The 20,714-nt window shown below is 42.1% G+C and overlaps 1 pseudogene; it reads left to right on the top strand.

The window, feature by feature from the left end:
• LOC141628908 (U-box domain-containing protein 44-like) overlaps window positions 1–20,714 on the top strand; it is a 217,531-nt pseudogene that overhangs the window by 104,633 nt on the left and 92,184 nt on the right.

Raw genomic sequence — 20,714 nt, 5'->3', positions numbered from 1 at the left:
AGAACACTGACGATGATAAGGGATGTGCCCTTATTGAAGAGATGGTGAACCACTGTGCTGAGTATGGAAACCCGAGGGATGGTATTAGAAAAGTTCATATAGTCGATAAGCAAGTTGTGGCTCAGCTGTAAGCCATGAATGCTAGATTTGATAAGTTGGAGCTGCATTCTGATGGGGAGCCTCAGACAATTCATTTGCTTACTAGAGGGGAGACTGTCACATGTGAGAGGTGTGGGAGCAATGACGGTCACACTGCTGTTGGCTGTCTTACGGAGAAGGAACATGTGCTTGCTTTTCAACAATACATCCAAGGAGGGGGTTCCTACTATAACAACCAAGGGGCAGTCCATCCCAATTTGAGGTGGACAAGTCAAAATGTGCTCAATCCTACCCATCCTCCTCCTCCGCAGCAGCCATATGTCCCTCCTCATAAGGCTCAACAAGGCTTTCAGAAGCCTCCTTCCTTTCCTACACCTAATCAAGGTGCATCATCTTCTGGTGGAGTAAGTGAGCTAGGTGAGTTGAAGACAATGTTGCAGTCTTTGACAAAGTAGTGGCAGCTGAGTGATTAACAAAAAAATGCATCTATCAAGGCACTTGAAACTCAAGTTGCCCAGTTAGCCGCGAACCAGTCCACAAGGAAACCGGGTCATTTACCATCACAAGCTGATAAGAATCCACATGAGACGGCAAATTTAATTAATTTGAGGAGCGGTCATTCGTATGAGGGAAGGGACGTGTTGAAATTAGCCCCAAGGAAGGTATTACTGGTGATGAACAGTGTTCTGTCGAAGAAAAGGAGCTGACGATAAAGAAAGCACTCGATCGACTAATTTCTGGGGGTCGATCGAGTGAAAGTGCCGAAGAAAGGACTCGATTGAGTGAAATTTATACTCGATCGAGTGAACAGGGAAAAGATTCTACTCGATCGAGTGAAATTTTTTGTCGATCGGGTGATTTTGTTGAAGAAACAGCTCGATCGAATGGTATTTTTGGTCGATCGAGTAGTGTAGATAAAGAACAACTCGATCGAGAGCCTGCTAGTGCTCGATCGAGTGAAATATCGCCTGAAAGACCTCGTTCGAGAGGAAAGAAGCGTTCGAAGGATTTAGAGCTTGATCCGACTGACACGTTGGAAGAGAGGAACAAGGGATTTGAGATACCCATCACGGTGCCCTTCCCGAGGTGTTTGCAGAGTACTAAGGCTAATCAACAATTCGGAAAATTTGCCGAACTCTTGAAAAGCTTGCAAGTCACTGTGCCATTCGCCGAACTGCTGACACAAGTACCCTCTTACCTTAAATTTATGAAAGAAATTTTAACGCGTAAGAGGCACATTAACGACCATGAGACGGTAGCTTTGACCGAGGTAGGGACTGCCCTAGTTCAGAATAAGTTACCTCCTAAACAGTCAGACCCGGGTATTTTTTCGACTCTGTGTCATATTGGTACCCATTTGATTGATAACGCGTTATGCGATCTTGGCGCTAGCGTGAGTGTCTTACCGCTGTCTCTGGCTAAGAGACTTGGTTTGACTAAGTTTAATTGCACAAACATGACTGTTCAGATGGCCGACCGTAGCATATCACGGCCACTAGGTGTCATAGAAGACATACCTGTTAAGATCAGGAGGTTCTTTATTCCCGTTGACTTCGTTGTACTTGACATCCTCGAAGATGCCCATACCCCTATTATTTTAGGGAGACCATTTTTATTTACCGCCGTGCGATAATAATAGACGTCGGGGGCAAGACATTGACTTTTCAGGTTGGGGACGAGGAATTGATATTCCATCAGTCCAAGTTCCGAAGGGCTCCCATGCAAGCTCAGCCTTGCAATGCCCTCTCTTCTATTGACCCTCCTATTGACACTCAAAACGAGAATTTGGAGTATTGTGCTGCTATTGTGACCCCTCCGCCTCAGGTTAAGAGAAAAAAGGAGGAAAGTTCGTCTGTTTTCCTTGCTACAGGTACAGATAAGAATAATGCAGGAGTTGTCAAAGGGTAATGTGCAATCAATGTCAGTCAAAGTGGGAGTGACAACGTTAAAGCCGGTGAGAAAGGAGTAAGGATGAGAAAAGTTCGCGCGTATGTGGACGTCAACTATTCTCCTCCTAATGATTCAAATGCAAGCTCGTGGAAATTGAAAAGGACGATTAATGTTGCTGAGATGACGTCCTCCAGTCAGAAGCCCTCCGAGGGGCTACTGAATTGCTTCGAGAAGTGAGCGGGGAAATGCCCCGTGTAACAAATTGTAAAAACAATTTTTAAATATTTCCGTTGAACTTTATTTAATGCTTTTAATTAGGACAATTAGAATTTAGACATTTTTTTAGCGTAGAGTAGAGACTATAGACTGTTACTTTTCGTATTTGGTATTTTGGGATATTTTTGCGAGTGTTCTTATGCAGGTTTGGGGAATTTTACGCAAATTCAAAGGAACAATAGCAAATTCAAGAGCTTACACGAGGAGAAGAGTTCGATCGAGTACTTTTTGTACTCGATCGAGTGAATTTTGTTCGATCGAATAACTCCATTCTGCTCGATCGACTAAAGCAAAGAAGGGGAGTTCTCGATCGAGTAACTTTTTACTCGATCGAGTGGATTCATGCTAGAAGTTCTCGATCGAGTAGTTTTAAACCACTCGATCGAGTGATTTTGCAAAGCCCACACATGGACTCTCCTTAACTTCCCCTCTTTTTACTTCTAATTCATTCTTCATCATTCTTTTTCGACTATGTTCCTTATTTGCGATCAAAAAACCCCAATTCCTCCATTTTTCTTGCCCATTTGCCAAATCCACCACCTACATTGGTATTATTCTAAATTAATCGTCATTTGCCCTCTACTTTCCCCTTGATTTGTGCTGTTTTACTCGGTCTATTAGAGGAATTAGGGTTCCGCGGTTTTTCGATCAAAAATCGCCCATTTTGCTTGTTTCTTGTCGATTAATTGTCCTTTGTGGGTGCTGTATCATCAAGTATGTGATCCTTACTCTTCTTTATCCTTTAATTTCTTTAATTTTTGCTTTTTATGAGGATAATCAAGAATTAGGGTTTCGGTCCTTATTGTAGGTCGAAATTTTCGACTATAATTCTGTTTCAATGCTTAATTCATCTTACTTGATGCTTAATTTCCTTGCCTCATTGATATTTTCTTGTTTAATTCGAATTTTTCGAGAAATTTGCGATTAGGGCTAATTACAGTCGAAATTTTCGACTGTAAACTGGGTTTTGCTGCTGCCATATGCATAATTGGCATTAGTTGTTGCTTTATTTGCTGCCATTGATGCCAGCTACCCTTCCCCTATCGCTGTTTACTTGTTATCATTCGAATTTTTGAGGAAACTTTGGGAATTTTTGGGCTGTAGGTCGAATTTTTTTCGACTGTTAGGAAATTTTCATGCTGATTTCACGCTGTTTTTCATGCTGTTAAACTGTTGTCTCTTCTCAAATTCCCCTGCCCAATTTGTTTAGGATGGATTCAAGCTCGATGCCCTCTTCGAGCTCTGCTGCCAGTCCGTCCCTGTCTAAGACGGTAGTCTCTGCTGCTACTACCGTCTCCGCACTTGCCAGTACCTCTGTTTTTCTAGTTTCTAGTGCCGGTACTGTGTTTACTGCCGCTCGCACTGCTGCTAGCCTTGTTTCAGCTACAACCATTGCTACTGTTAGCACTGCTGCTAGCCTTTCTTCCTCAGTGGTGGTCACAGCTGCAGCCACAGCTTCTTCTTCAGCCACGGTGAGCACACCTGTGGCGAACTCACCCGCAGTCGCAGCTGCTTTACGGGCGGCCCTAGTTCCTCGTACCGTCAGTGGGCGATCTTCTACTTCAGGTTCTAGAGGTCGTGGTCGGGGTCGTGGTCGTGGTCGTGCTACATATGCTCCTAGTACTCTTGCTACTCCTTCTGGCACGGTCATTGTTCGAGGGGACGACTCTCTTGACTCACACCCTCGGTTCCCTCAGGTGATTTTTGTAAATGGTGTTCATCGTGAGCGATTTTATAACTTAGTTGAATGTGAGTTTCTCCTTGACCAATTCTTAGACCGTCCAGAACTTCAGAGGCTCGGCTTCTACGAGCCAGTTTGTGAGCTTTTACGGGGCACGGGGATGGCCGGACTCATCACTATGAGCGGCCACACTTTCAGGGTGCTGAGCCTTGCGTTCTTCAGCTTCTTCACCTTCTCCTCAGGGGCACACGACGCTGTCCCTAGTAGTCTTTCTGTGTCCTTCCGGTTGTATAACCAGACCTTTTCTATGACATTGGAGGAGTTTGGTACCAGACTCGGCCTTTCCTTTACGGGCGCCACGGTTTGCCCTAGGAAGGTCATTCGTCAGCTTTGGCGGACCTTGGCCCAGGCCACCTTTCCTGAGAGAAAGCTCGCTCAGGTCCACCTTCCCCCTGCCTGTTACTTTCTTAGACTGATGGGGAGCACCATTTTTGGTCGAAGGGAGCCAAACAACATCAACATCAACGAGCTCTCCATCTTAGGTAATTACCTGAACATCGACTGCGAGGGTCCTTTTACCCTCAACATCGCCTATTTGACCGCCTAGTACTTCCAGGCCCAGGGGGAGAAGGTCACGGGCACCATTGTCTGCGGTGTCATAGCCACCTTTCTTGCCCGTTCTCTCCTCACCGCTTGCCTCGTGACTTACCCTACATAGACGGTTATAGGTATTTGAGCCTAGCTGCCATGCACTCTCAGACTTGGCTGACCACAGACTACCGGACATGGAAGATAGATGGTCCCTTGTCCGTCGACCTTCCTTGTGACACCTTGCCTCGTCTAGCCCCTCTGCCTACTGTTGCACGGGGCGCCCGACCACCACCTCTACCTCAGTACCACCTCAAGGTCTGCCCAATTACTACTTTAACCGCCGCTAAGAAGCGGCGTAGACTTAAGACCGGAGAGGGATCCGCACCTTCCACGGGTGGCCAGACTTCCACGGCCACACGTACCCCGATCCCTACTCCTACTCCTACTCCCGCACCCGCCGACCAGACACAGACACAGCCGGTCCTACCGGCTAATTTTATACCTCCCTCACCCTTTGAGGCGTCCTCGGTCATGGACCAAGGGCGCCGTGACGGTTTGTTAGTTGAGATTGCAGAGAGACAGGCTCGTATGGAGCGGGACATGGCTTTGACTTTGTCCCCTCTATACGAGTATCACATGCGGCGACACCGTCCCATCCCAGAGGGTTGGCCACACCGTTCCTTTTACCGGTACCCAGCTGAGGGGTACCCGGAGTCTGCTAGTGAGGATGAAGAGGACGAGGACCCGGCGGCGGCGGCGGAGAGAGCTCGAGCTGAGCAGAGGAGGAGGAGAGAGGAGGAGGTAGATCCGGACTTAACGGTGACGGTGGAGGACATGCGTGACAGTGACGAGGAGGCTGACGAGTAGCTGCTGGCCTACTCACTTCCCCGATTTTCTGGCTGGTTTGGGGAAGTTCGTGTTTTGTATGTCCATCTCACTCTTTTATTTTGTCTCCTTTTATTTTATTGCTTTTATTCTTTATTGGTTGTATATTCCCGTTCCCCTGTATATATCTGCTGGTGTATGCTGGAGAACAACGAAGGTGTTGTCCGTTTTGGTTTGGGGAGGGTATTGCATCCTTTTGAGTCTGCATTTGCATTTGTTTTCCATTCACGTTTATTTATTTCAGCTTGCATTGTTTATTTATTTCATTAAAAATAAAAAATAAAAAATTCAAAAAATTAGAAAAATTCAAAAAATTCAAAAATATTCACGTTTATTTTTGCATATAGGTTGAGTCGGAACAGTTGATTTCCGTGATGATATTGCACTATAACTTATCATTTTACTTGAGCCTTTCACTTCTATTGATGGTTATTAGCTTTGTCATACGCATAGTCTACGATTTTTTGTTCAAATATAGCTGACTGTTTAGACTTGACCTGATAAATTGGCAACCTACTTTACAATTTCTAAGGTTTAGAGCCCATAACTGGTGACATTCATGACCATTTCATTAGGAATTGAGAGTAGTACTCCTTGCATAACATGTTCATCATTTTTGCACTTTTATGACATTCGATTTCTTGTCAAATGCACACATTCGGGTTTGTGGTCGGTGTCACATGCAGGGAGGTGCTTGCAAATTTTTCCCTCTTCTTATATTTTTCACCCATTTAGCTCCACTTAAGCCAAAACTTGCCTTTTTGACCCATTAGCTACGTCCCAAACTGAGCCTGCCTAGTCAAGTTAGGTTAGTATGTCCTTTTGTGGTATGATTTTTCGTCTGCAGTTTGGTTCGTATCACTTGATTGCAGTTGGTGAAAATAGAGGAAGAAGAAAAAGAAAAAAAAATTGAAAAGGAAAAAAAATGAGAAAAACATGAATAAAGAGAAAAAAAAAAGAAAAAGAAAGGAAAAAAAATGTGATTCACGTTCACAGTGGAAGAAAAAAAAAAGTTAGAAGTTTTTGTATTTAAGTTTAATTGAGACCGTATATGCTCATCTTTTACCTTGTGACGGTCTCACTCCTCCGTTTTATTCCATATTTTTGAAGAGATTGTGTATGAGTTTAGTGAGCTGTGTGCCAAATGAAGGGCACTTGTACTTTATTTTTCAGTCAGTAGAGATTCAGACGGTCTTATATGGTCTTGTTAGGAACTAGCTTGACGCTTTTACCTCCACATTACCATAACTTGTTTTGCCTTTTCTTACCTGACCCTCACTATTCCCATATCATTTGTAAGCCCTCGACTGTGACGGACATTAATGGTTGGAGTGTGTGCATTAGTATTTGAATCGTCTTTCATTTTTGTTGCATGCATGCTATGTAGGTTGCAGTTAGGTGAGTGACTGTTTCTCTGTCTCTCTTTTACATATAACATTCACCCTTTGCTTCATGAGAGAAGAGTGACCACGTGAGAGTCCGATTTTGTTGGTCTTGTAAGGTCGATAGGTTGGCTATATTTCTGAACAGCTTATAACTCGTTTGCGTATTGACTGCTTAGCTATGACTGTTAATTTTTGCAGCATTAAATTGGTTCAAGTAGACAAGTTAAGCTAGCTCTGAGTCTTCATTTCCGTTCCATTAGTTGCATTTTAGTTTACTCGAGGACGAGTAAAGGTTCAGTTTGGGGAGATTTGATACGTGCATTTTGTATAGTCTTTTTAGTCTATTTTAGCACGTATTTCTATGTACTTTCGTACTGTTTATATTGTATTTTGCCCCCGAATTGGCTACTTTGGTTCGTTTTGTCCGTTTTGTAGAAATGAACGCGAAAGTAGTGGAATCGTACCATTTTCGTCCTTTTTGCATGCATTTTGAGGAGACGGGATTTTCTAGAGTGAGACCTTGCATTGGGATGCGTGAAGGAACGGTCTACGAGGCATTCAGTCACGAGTTTGAGCTGATTTGAGGGAAGAATACTCGATCGAGCTGTTTTATCACTCGATCGAGTGGTTTCTACGACTGGATTTAGTCGATCGAGAAGTATTATACTCGACCAAGAAGTGCTGAAATTTGGAGTTACTCGATCGAGTAACAATTCTACTCGATCGAGTAGATTATCTGGAGAAATGCTCGATCGAGTGGTTTCAAACTACTCGATCGAGTGGTTTTGGCTGGCGTGGGCTTTAATTAGCCCGTGAACTTGTTTTAATTATTGGACTTAGTAGTTTTTCTATTTAAGCGTACGTTACTAGGTCATTAGCTATCTATTCTATTCTATCCAAGTTTTATCTATCATTCATCTTCACAAAAAAGGACTGCGTTACTTTTTCTTCTTCACTGTAACTTTTGCTTTCGGATTTTCTCGCTCGGATTTGTTAGTTCTTTATGCCGGATTCTTGCGATTGTAATCTCTTTCTCCCTTTTTAATATTAATCTCTCTTTTATTTAATTTAATTGTTTGTTTTGTTCCTTTTACTTTCTGCCCTAATTACTTTTATGCAATTTAATTATCGTTTCATTATGTTTATTGTTAGTTCATTCATCGTTATTAGTTTTGACAATATTAATAGCATGAGTAGCTAATCTATTTCATGTTGGGATTAGGGAATCTACGGTAGAAAAGTGACGATGTAGTAAATAGGTTAGATTAATTAATTGTGAAACTCTGTCCCCATAGCAATATAACTGTATTTACCGACTTAGTTGAGTGCACGCTTCTGAGTCACCTTTTTAATCTGGTTAAATTAATTCCTGGATCGTAAGATTGGACTAAATAGACCTGCTATGAACAGTAGACTACCCTGACGAGGACGGAAGTTAAGTTAGTGGTAATTTAGGATAAAAAGTGGACCGGAAGGACCTTTCCATATCTGTCTAGCAGTAATTTATCTAAGTTGTTTACAGTTGAGTCACTGGACTACCGTAGTGAACCGAAATCCTGACATGTCCCCTCTTTATTGATAGTTTATCACCCTTTTTTTCTGCCTTTACCGCTCTTTCCTTGCTTCTCTTTCTTTAAAGCCTTAATTAGTTTAGAAAATCAATTATAAACACCCCCCATTTGTGACCAAATAGACAGACTTTTACAGATATCTTGCCTCCCTGAGGAGATCGACCTGACTTCCCTAGCCATATAGTTAGTTTAGTTAGTTATTTTTGATAGGTACACGACAACCCTGTCACGGATTCCCAGAGGATTTGTTTTGTTGTTTGGCTTAGTCGGCGGGGGTAAAGGCAATTCCTCTTTCTCAATCATGTATTGGATGATGTGTTTTAGTTTGAAGCAGGTCTCTGTATCATGCCCTTTCCCATGATGGTACTGACAATAGGCATTGGGGTTCCAGAAGTGGGATTTCTTAGCATCGGTCGTATCCGGGATGGGTCCGATTGGTTGTAATTTTCCCTGGTCCATGAGCCTCTTCAGAGCACTTGCGTAAGTTGACCCTATATTAGTGAACACTCTCTGGGGGCGCTCAGCTCTCTTAGCAGATGGTTCAACGAGGTTGACCTCATCGATCTTGTTTGTTTGATAGTAAGGGCGAGACCCGGTTGAGGTGGATCCTTGGTAGCCACTGCCAGTAGTCTTGGCCAAGACACCCTTTCGGAGGTCATCTTCAATGCGTATCCCCAGAATTTGCAGATCTTGGAAGGTCTTGATATTTTGGTACCTTAGTAAGTTGGCATACACTGGGCGGAGATTGTTGACAAACTATTTCACCAAAGTTGATTCACTCGGCTTGCTGACCAGCTGAGTACTTACTCTCCTCCAACGGGTTAAGAACTCGGTTAATCCCTCCTTGTCGTTCTGGGTTAGGACCTCAAGAGTACGGGTATTGGATTGGATTCCAACATTGTCAGCGTATTGCTTAGCTAATTCAACTGCGACCTCATCCCAGGTAGTAAGGTTTTTCGGATCAAGGGAGTAGCACCACTGACGAGGGATCAGTTCCAAAGAGGACGGAAAGATTCGGGTGAAAACTTCCTGTTTGACCCCCTTAATGGCCATGTAGTCTTTGAAGGCACGGATATGATTGAGCGGGTCCTTTACTCCTTTGAACTTGGGCACATCAGTTAGGGTAAAGTTGTCAGGTAATTAATCCCAGACAGGTTCGAACCTTCGGTTGTGCTCAAGATGGATGTTGTTACCCCAGGCTAGGAGCTGTTCTTCCAAGAGCTTTAGCCTCTTCTCAGTTTCAGTCAGAGGTGGAGTATTATGTTCTCCAGTTTCCTTATTTTCCAAGGCGTCGATACGGGTCTCGACGCGATCCAGGGTGACCTTAAGAGCGGTGAGCAGGCTGGCTAGCTGATAAGTCATGACATCTCTGTTGTTATCGTTGTTGTTGTTGTTGATAGACGAAGTTGAAGACATGGCCATGGCTCTGAGGCAGAAAAATGGCTCACATTACAACTCAATCCGACACGGTTCAAACACTGAACGCAGACAACACAAGGACGAGACAAAGATCGGACTAAAAAAGACGAGGATGACCGTGTGTGGTACCTTAGTGCTGACTCTATTTATGACGTGACGGTGTTGACCGAACTTTTAACACGTGTCTAGCATAACGGCGCGACGCCATTGGACGGGTCTCGTGGTGAGACGACTCATAAGTAAAGACCCGTAAGTACGTTTGCTTCGACTCGATAGACACGAGGCGGAACTGGAATGGTGGATTTGGGCGGGGTTGCCCCTCCTTTGTTTTGCAGGTTGTTTGTTTGTTCCGGGTTTATCCAATTTAAGCCGTCATAATGCCGAAATTTTGGCTGACTTTTTTTTTGTTTATTCTTTTGATCGCAGGGTACCATTTGGGACTTACGGGGGTCCGTCGTGGAGGCCTTGGAGGAGGAATATGATCCTGGAGGGGGAGGGTCGACTGTTTTTTGTTACAGCTGATGTGTGTCCCAAATATGATGTTTTACACCCTCTTTTACACGCATTTCAGAGCTCAATTATGTAGTTTATGCTACTATTTTCCCTATTTCTGTCTACTTTCGTCATTTTGTGTAATATTGTAGAAATGTGAAGAATCCAGCGGAAATCGAGCCGAATCCGTCCCCGAGTACTTGGCATATTATTTGACATGATGTATTTAGTCAAGAAACGAACTTGGTGCGCGTTGCAAGGCCTGAAAGATAGGTTTGCGAGAGTTTCAGAAGCGGATTACCGGCTAGAGCGGTCTATAGACTGACCTACACGGTCAATAGACTGACCTACGCGGTCTATAGACTGTTAGAATGCTGAACAGAAGTCTGCAGGAAAGAGGAGCAGTCGATCGACTGATGCCTTGGTTCGATCGACCAGAGCACGATTATCAGAAGCTTCTGTACAGCGCATCTTAGTCGATCGACTGGTATTAGTGGTCGATCGACCGCTATTTTAATGTGACGCAAATTAAAAGGACGAGAAGTTAGAAGCCCAATTGTAATTAGGTTTTAAGAATAAGAATCATGCTATATTCCTATATAATGTGAACCCTATGTTTCAGAATAGGCATCGGGTTATTCTAGGGAATTAATTAGGGTTCATCACACAAAAAAGGTTGAATTTTGATTATTCCATTAGTTTAGAATAATTTTCGTCTATAAAGTTTACTTTTCGCATTTGGTTTTGGTCTTTACTCTTCAATTCTTCTTTGCGGTATTCTTCTGTTCCTTTGTTCAGTTTTGTTGCTTTAATTCTTCCGTAGTTTAGAATTGCTAGTTTAGATTTCCCAAAGCCAAATTCTTGTTTCATGTTAGTTATTAATTTAGTTAATTTAATTATGAATTCGATTGCTTTATCTGTTAGTTTTATTGCTGTTATTATCACCATCATGAGTAGCTAAATCCTTTGTGTTAAGAAGTAGGGGACCTGTAGTGTAGGCGGCTTAGATTTCGTAGACCTGAGTCGCGTCATGGTCGATCGACTGCCTTACCTGGTCGATCGACCGGCTCACGTGAGATCAACTCCGTTTTAATTAATTTAATTGCTATATTTGACGAATCGAGTGAACGCGACTAGTTGAATGCTTAGGAATTGACCGACCCGATAGATCGAAAGATGGGGGAGGGAAATAGACTACTTAATTAAGACGACTAAATTAATAAGATCGAGAGATAAGTTAATTTAGGTTTTTAAATCACTTTTCAGGGCGAGAGTTAGTACTAGTGATATTAGGGACCCGTAGCTAGATCGAATGATGCTACCTGTTAAGAATGGAACGAGAGGACTTCTTATTTTCCCGTCTTACGTGATTATTTCAGACTTACTTAAGATACTGCCGTCGAAACTACAGTGAACCGACCATCTTAGCATCCTTTTAATATTTGTTTTCATCTGTTTTCATCTACTGCTCATTTATTTGTTTTAAGTTTAATTTTAATTTGATTGCCTTTAGTTATAGAATTGTTCAAATCAAACCCCCCTCACAACTGTTACTTTAGACTAAAATTAGACAACTATTAATTGCATCGCCTCTCTGTGGTTCGACCCTGACTCCCACTAGCTATAGTAGTAGTTTGGATTATAAATTTATCTTTGATACTCCACGACGGTATCAAATTTTGGCGCCGTTTCCGGGGCTACTCCACGACGGTACAGAAGCTTCTGATGATACCATCAAATTTTATACTACTTAATTAAAACGACGTAAAAAAAAATTTATAAAACCACCGAAGATGCAGGAGGTTGTCATGGCTGAGGTGATGAAATTACTCGATGCAGGTATTATTTATACAGTTGGCAACTCCAAGTGGGTTAGCCCAGTTCAGGTAGTCCCGAAGAAAGGAGGGACCACTGTGGTACAAAATGAGAAAAATGAATTAATACCAACTCGAGTTGTAACAGGTTGGCGGATGTGCATTGACTACAGACAGTTAAATGCCGCCACAAAGAAAGACCATTTCCCCCTCCCTTTTGTTCACTAGATGACCGAAAGACTAGCCTCTAATATATTTTTCTGTTTCCTAGACGGATATTTAGGGTTCTTTCAGATCCCTAGTCATCCAGATGATCAGAGTAAGACCACCTTTACCTGTCTACAGGGTGTTTTTGAGTACCGCAGAATGCCTTTCGGATTGTGTAACGCCCTAGCTACCTTTCAGAGGTGCATGATGGGGATTTTTTCTGATTATATAGAGAATATTATGGAGGTATTTATGTATGACTTCTCAGTTTATGGTAATGACTTTGACCGTTGTTTAGCTAACCTTGATAAAGTCATGCAGCGTTGTATTGATGTTAATCTTGTTTTAAACTGGGAAAAATGTCAGTTCATGGTCAATGAGGGAGTTGTGTTGGGACATTTGATTTCTGATAGGGGCATACATGTTGATAAAGTAAAAGTGCAAGTGATTGAGCAACTGCCTCCTCTTATGAATGTTAAAGGAGTGAGGAGTTTCCTTGGCCATGCTGGTTTTTATCGGCGGTTCATTAAGGATTTTTCGAAAATTGCTAAACCACTTACACAATTGCTTCTCAAAGATGCTGTTTTTGAGTTTACTTATGAGTGCCTTTTAGCTTTTAACAGGTTAAAGGAGGCTTTAGTTTCTGCGCCAATCATTCAGCCGCCTGATTGGGACCTCCCATTCGAGATTATGTGGGATGCCAGCGATTATGCGATTCGTGCAGTCTTAGGACAGCGGAAAAATAAAGTTTTGAATGCCATATATTATGCGAGTCTAACTCTGGATGAGGCTCAAGTTAATTATTACACAACTGAGAATGAGTTTCTAGCAGTAGTTTTTGCCTTAGATAAATTTCGGTCCTATTTGTTGGGTTCTAAGGTTATTGTTTATACTGACCATGCAGCGCTTAAGACTCTCTTTCTTAAGAAGGATGAGAAGCCGACGCTTTTGAGGTGGATACTCTTTTTGCAGGAGTTTGATTTGGAGATTAAAGATAAGAAAGGTGCAGAGAATGTGGTGGCTGACCATTTATCTCGTCTGCAGCTGACAGAAAGGGAAGATTCGTTACCCATTAATGATTCTTTTCCTGATGAGAGTGTTAGGTATTACTATTTTTGGGTCTTATCCACCTCCGTGGTTTGCTGATTATGCTAATTTTGCATTGACAGATAAAATAGCACCCAAGCTTTCATGGCAGCAGAAGAAGCGGTTCGCTTATGATGCTAGACAATAGTTTTGGGATGATCCATTTGTTTTCAAGGAATGTGCAGACGGTCTTATCCGGAGATTTGTTCCTCAATGGGAGGTCAAGGATATCCTAGAAGCTTGCTACTCTTCTGCCTAAGGTGGTCACCATGGTCCATCCCGGACTGTGGCTAAGGTACTCCAATCTGGTTTCTATTGGCCAACTTTGCATGCAGATAGTCGGAATTTTGTTGCTGAGTGCGATGCTTGTCAAAGATCAGGGAATATTTTAAAGAGACATGAGATGCCACAGGTAGGTATTCTAGAGGTTGATATTTTTGATGTTTGGGGCATTGATTATCAAGGACCCTTTCTGAGCAGTCAAGGTAATAAATATATCCTCGTAGCCGTAGATTATGTGTCCAAATGGGTAGAAGCTGTTGCTACCCCTCATTGCGATGCAAAAGCCGTGATTAAGCTGTTTAAAAAGATAATCTTTCCTCGTTTTGGTGTCCCTAGGGTTGTCATTAGCGACGGAGGCATGCATTTTAAAGAAAAACAACTTTGTGCTATGTTGACTAAATTCGATATCCAACATCGTAGAGGTTTGGGGTATCATCCCCAAACTAGTGGTTAAGTTGAGATTTCTAACCGAGAATTTAATGAAATGTTAGCTAAAGTTGTTTCTAAATCACGGAAATATTGGAGTCTTAAGTTGGATGATGTCTTGGGGGCTTATAGGACCGCGTTTAAAACGCCAATTGGGATGTCACCATTCCGATTGATTTATGGTAAAACATGTCATTTGCCTGTTGATTTAGAACGTAAATCTTGGTGGGCAATTTGTGATTTGAATTTAGATCCTAACCTCTCTCGTGAGAAACGTATGACGCAGTTGAATGAGTTAGAGGAATTTAGGCTGCTGGCCTATGATAATGCTAGGATCTACAAGGAGAAGACGAAGCGTTGGCATGACAAGAGGATCATCAAGCGCGAGTTCAATGTCGATGATAAGGTAGTCCTTTTTAATGCTCGTATCCGTTTATTTTTTGGTAAGCTAAAATCCAGGTGGAGTGGCCCTTATACGGTCCACAATTCTGACGAAATCGGATCGATTGAATTGGAGACCTCATCTGGAGACCGATTCAAAGTGAATGGTCAAAACGTGAAACACTATCACGGTGCAGACGAATTTGTTGGGCAGGTCGAAGTACTATACTTTGACCCACTTTTAGAAGCTGCAAATTGAGGTAAGAAGGTCGTGCGGGACCTCCTAAACCAACGCTAACCGGGAGGCAACCCGGCTTGTAATTTTCTTGTGTAATTAGGAACTTTATCGTTTATTTAGCTTACATCTCATTAGGAGCTTTAGATTTATTTTATTTTAGTTAGCGATTACTGTTATGGGAAGACGTGCGCATTTGTGAGTGTATGCATGTAATTATTTTATGCAAAACGCGTAGGATGATTCGCTGGATGTCTAAGAGAGAAAGACGGGAAATTGAAGTTGAAAAAGAAAACTTTTGACGTATTTGAGCTTAACTTCAAGTACCTTCAGTCGATCGACTAGGTGTATCAGTCGATCGACTGAAGAGAAAAAATCGCCAACAATCAGAAACTATTTAAGAGGAAGACTGGTCGATCGACTGGGTCTGATAGTCGACCGACCACAGTGCGATATCAAAGGCCACACAAATAGGGAAGTTTTAATTTATACTTTCATTCATTCATTCATAACACATTTGAACGAAAAAAGAAAAAAAACACTAGTTCTTCCTCATTGCGATTTTTCTTGTCAAATCTCCCCTGTAATTTCGATTTTTTTTTTGCTCAAAATCTCCAAGGTTTCATCAAAGGTATGTTTCTAATCATCTTTTAGCCCTTTAAATTCGATTTTTGCTGAATATTTATGCCCAAATTCGAGAAACCTCACATTGTTTTGAAAAAATCGATTTGGGGAAAATCGATTTGGGGCTAATTTCTTGTCGAATTTGTGCTTTAATTGCGTTTGTTATCCCTTTTCCCTTGATTTTCGAGCCATCTTAGAAACTAGGAGGAGTTAATTTCGTTCTCAAGTGGGCTTTTACAAAAGACAATCGTAAAAGGAAAACGCAGCTTTGAGATCCAGTCGATCGACCAGGCGAAGCAGTCGATCGACCGCCCAGTACAGTGCTGGCAAAAATGTTTCCTCTGCTGAACTCCATGGTCGATAGACTAGAGTCACTAGTCGATAGACCAGTTGCGCTGTATCATATTCCAACCCTCCAACTTCATGCACGCATTCTGAGACGATCAAGTCCAGAGCTTCTAACTTCATAGTTTCCATAAAATGTCCCCGGGAACAGATAAAGGCTCGATTTAGCTTACTTTCGATCATTCCTACAATAATGACATTGGAAATACAAAGTAAACCGTTTCGGGAAAATAATAGCTTAAAGCTAACAAATACGCATAGAAATACGTGCCAAAACCGCTAATAAAGTGTATAGAATATGCACGTATCAAATCCAAGTTGATGTAGGACGATTTTCTCTGCTGTATGGATTCCCTTTTAAAGTGTATAGAAGCGGTTATTCTAGGGAATTTCTTTCGATCTATCGGGTCGGTCAATTCCTAAACATTCAACTAGTCGCGTGCACTCGATTCGTCAAATATAGCAATTAAATTAATTAAAACGGAGCTAATCTCACGTTAGCCGGTCGATCGACTAGGTAAGGCAGTCGATCGACCATGATGCGACTCAGGTCTACGAAATCTACGCCGCCTACACTACAGGTCACCTACATCTTAACACAAAGGATTTAGCTACTCATGATGGTGATCGATTATTCTAATATAACGTGAACCCTATGTTTCAGAACAGGAATCGGGTTATTCTAGGGAATTAATTAGGGTTCATCACACAAAAAAGGTTGAATTTTGATTATTCCATTAGTTTAGAATAATTTTCGTCAATAAAGTTTACTTTTCGCATTTGGTTTTGGTCTTTACTCTTCAATTCTTCTTTGCGGTATTCTTCTGTTCCTTTGTTCAGTTTTGTTGCTTTAATTCTTCCGTAGTTTAGAATTGCTAGTTTAGATTTCCCAAAGCCAAATTCTCGTTTCATGTTAGTTTTTTATTTAGTTAATTTAATTATGAATTCGATTGCTTTATCTGTTAATTTTATTGCTGTTATTATCAACATCATGAGTAGATAAATCCTTTGTGTTAAGATGTAGGGGACCTATAGTGTAGGCGGCTTAGATTTCGTAGACCTGAGTCGCGTCATGGTCGATCGACTGCCTTATCTGGTCGATCGACCGGCTCACGTGAGATCAGCTCTGTTTTAATTAACGTCATTGCTATATTTGACGAATCGAGTGCACGCGACTAGTTGAATGCTTAGGAATTGACCGACCTGATAGATCGAAAGATGGGGAGGAAAATAGACTACTTAATTAAGACGACTAAATTAATAAGATCGAGAGATAAGTTAATTTAGGCTTTTAAATCACTTTTCAGGGCGAGAGTTAGTACTAGTGATATTAGGGACCCGCAGCTAGATCGAAAGATGCTACCTGTTAAGAATGGACCGAGAGGAATTCTTATTTTCCCGTCTTACGTGATTACTTCGGACTTACTTAGGATACTGTCGTCGAAACTACAGTGAACCGACCATCTTAGGATCCTTTTAATATTTGTTTTCATTTATTTTCATCTACTGCTCATTTATTTGTTTTAAGTTTAATTTTAATTTGATTGCCTTTAGTTATATAATAGTTCAAATCAAACCCCCCTCACAACTGTTACTTTAGACTAAAATTAGACAACTATTAATTGCATCGCCTCTCTGTGGTTTGACCCTGACTGCCACTAGCTATAGTAGTAGTTTGGATTATAAATTTATCTTTGATACTCCATGACGGTATCAACAAGCTTGGTTGTGTTTCTCCCTGGCGGCCTTTGCCCGGCCAATGATCGAGTATCGATCGTTGGTCAATTGTCTGCAGGGGTTCGGATGACCGATGAGTAGGGTTCAATACGGGCGTGTCATTCCATGATGCCACTTTTGATCGTTATCGAATTCTGGTGATTGGAGGCTAACATCGGGGTAGCGTCCGTTGTCATGATCCTCTTTCACTCTTGAATTTTGCTGATTGGAGGTCAACGTCGGGGTAATGTGCTGAGTTATGATCCTCGGTTGTCGTGTCGTCTGAACTCTTCCAGGCATCATTTTTCTTTTTGTCGTGGAGCAGGACCGAGGTATTACCGTCATGGTAACCACCTCTGCTTCCGTTGTTGCTCCTCTGTCTCTTGTGTTGCTCCCTTTCTTTTCTGTTTAAGAGGATAGAGAGTGCTTAGTTCGGTAGGTGGCGGATAGCCCCCAGTTCGTTTCCTAGGCCAGTGTCTGTATGATTGATGGTTGTTTTAGGCCAGTGTCTGTATGATAGATGGTTGTTTTAGGCCAGTGTCTGTATGATAGATGCTTGTACTGGATCTTGTTTGTACGGTCAGTTGTCCGTATCAAACGTGTGTCGATATATTTTGCGTGAGGCGGTTTGTATATACGTGTTTTTGGATTGTAGCTCATTTTGTGATTTTTGGCTTTTTTGTGTTGTGTTTCGGAGGAGCGCTGTCGGCTGTCAATTCTCCTTTCGCTTTGCACTAGTTCCTGCATCGTTAGTGTAGAAAACAGGCAACAGATAGCATATATACATAAACACAAACACGTAGAAGCATTTGATTGAAGAACAAAAATTAACCAAGATGACTTGGAGTTAAAATTTGAATTTTTAAAATTGAAATGAATTCTGAAAATTTTTGCGGCAAGTCGTTGCGTTTGGACTCCCAAAAGGAATTAATTTCAAAATTGAGCAATTAACTCGTGTCGTGAATTAAATTGCATCGAATGTTGAAATTGAATCGTGACTCGAAAAATTCAAACTCAAACCGTCAGGGATGAATTTTTAAAAAATATTTTTACGAGCATATTTGATTTTTGAGTTCAAGACTCGAATTTGTGAGTGCTTGAATTTTGAAGAAAACTGATGTCGTGTCATCAACTTTCGATATTTATTTTGATGGAAAATCGTGAAAAAGCGAAAAAATTTCGGAATTTTGATTAACATGGAAACGATCCGTCGCGGATCGGGGCTACTAGCCCTTCCCCCCTTTAAAAAAAAAAGAAAAATCTGTATATTTAAAGTTGCGTCATGGAAACCGTGTCGGATTTCGTAAAATTCGAAAACAAGGAAATGTGAGTGTTAGAAAACACAAAATGTCCTGGATCATCCCGAAGAGGCGCGAGCATCCTGGCAGGAGGTTTGAGGTGTCAGTAGAAAACACAACTTGAAAGAGACAAGTCAAAAGCGGATAATCGGGGAAGGCCTAAAGAGGCGCGAGGTGCCTGGCGATGGAAGCCAGCTCTCCTCTTTTTCTAAAAAACGCGCTGATCATTTTTGTATAAATAGTGATGTTTGCGCTTCATTGTTTCATCATCCGAAACACAAAAACATCTCTACAAAACTTCTTCTTCTTCTTCCACAAAAATATTTCATGGATTCTTTTGAGAATGCATTGCGACAATGGTGCCGGGATTTGTCGCCTCCCGAAAAGTATAAACTCGTTTGCATGGGAGTTGGTCAATTGTTGGTTCTCGTCAAGTCAAGGTGCAATCCTCATTTCTCGAAGCATGTTCTCGGTTTTGGGATTCGAAACACCATGTTTTCGTTTTCCCGAAAGGTGAAATTTGTCCTCTTTTCGAAGAAGTTGGAGCCATTGGTGGGTGGCCGGGTTGTGTTCCGGTGCTTCCTCCGACTCGGTTGTGCTACAAGGAGAAATTCCGTTCCATGTTGGGCTTGTCGACAAGTCAAGTCAACTTCCTTCGTGCTCCACATGGTGTGGTTATGTTGGCTCTTATCAACATCTTTTCAAACCGATTAGATGTCAACATTTCGGAGGTGGCTAGGAGAAGGGCTCTTGCCTTATGCCTTACCCATGTGTACCTCTTTGTTGATGTTTTGAAGAAGGAGGGGCCAAAATGTTATGGTAGCATGACCCTTATTCATGTGGTTGAGCAAACGGAGCATGGTAGAGATCCATCGTGGTTGGTGCTTGGGGAGATCATCCAAGCCTTGGACGAGGAAGGCTCTTGTGGAGAAGCTCCTTCGTTCGGATCCCCAAGGATCCTTCAAGTGTGGCCATTGGAGAGGCTAAGGTATGTAGAGCCTTCGGTTGATTTTTCTTCTTATTCCTTCCGTCACCTTACCATGAGGATGAAGTTGTACTCGGATAGTTTTGGTTCTACCGAGGCTTCGCCCACCGCCGAGCGGAGTCGCCAATCTGTGGACATGGCCCACCTGCAGGCCCCTGTTCGATCTGCGGGCATGCAACGGTCTTTTGAAAGCCACGCTCGGCGGCGTAAAAATGCTTTCGGCTGAATCGTTGTAGATCGGTCGGTTTCGTTTCGGTAAGGGTCTCGAAACGATTAGAGATGTTCGGAGTCTCCACCAAGCATTTGTGGGATGCTTGGAACCCATTCGAAATCCACTTTATACCTCCGTCAATTCGAAGCACAAAGCAGCGTTTGACATAGGTACTAAAGATAAAGAAATCGTCCCTCTTTAGCATCCTATCTCTAGAATGACTCTTGTACGCCCTGGATAAGGTCGTCCACTATCCAAAGTTTCTGAGTAAGAGGTGAAGGTACGTATTAGGAAGCCCTTTAATAAGACACCCAATCCCGCCCGCGGTAGCAGCCTCTACTGATCGATCTTGGTTGGTTGAATGCAAAAGTTGATAAAACGGTTTAAATGCATGAATGCGCATCCAATAATTTAAACCTAACATGTGAGTGCTTTCTAAGTCAGTTGATTTAATCCAAGTATCAAGTATAGGATGTCGAGTTGGATTTATGGTTGATTTGCATGCAAGACCGAAATTAAACATTCATTTACCGTATTAGGTTTATGGTGCATAACGTGATCAATTTGTCTTAGTAAAGCATTTTGCAAATATGATTTTAACTAAGCAAATAGTCATCTGCTCCGTCTTATATCCGGGCTAATCGGAGTCGGGATCGTCCTAGACTAATGCTGGAAAGGGAACAGGCCCTATACCAGACGGCTAAATGAGGCGCGAGCCAGCCAGCGGTGTAAAGGGGCCTCCCCTAGTTTTGAAAATGAGAATTGAAAGGCCTGTTTTAGGCCGATTTTATTTGAAAGGGTCGTTTAGACCGCAT

The sequence above is a fragment of the Silene latifolia genome, chromosome Y, assembly GCF_048544455.1.
Source record: "Silene latifolia isolate original U9 population chromosome Y, ASM4854445v1, whole genome shotgun sequence".
Classification (NCBI taxonomy): Eukaryota; Viridiplantae; Streptophyta; class Magnoliopsida; order Caryophyllales; family Caryophyllaceae; genus Silene; species Silene latifolia.
The sequence above is the reverse complement of the archived record's forward strand: the minus strand, read 5'-3'. Positions and strand labels throughout refer to the sequence as shown.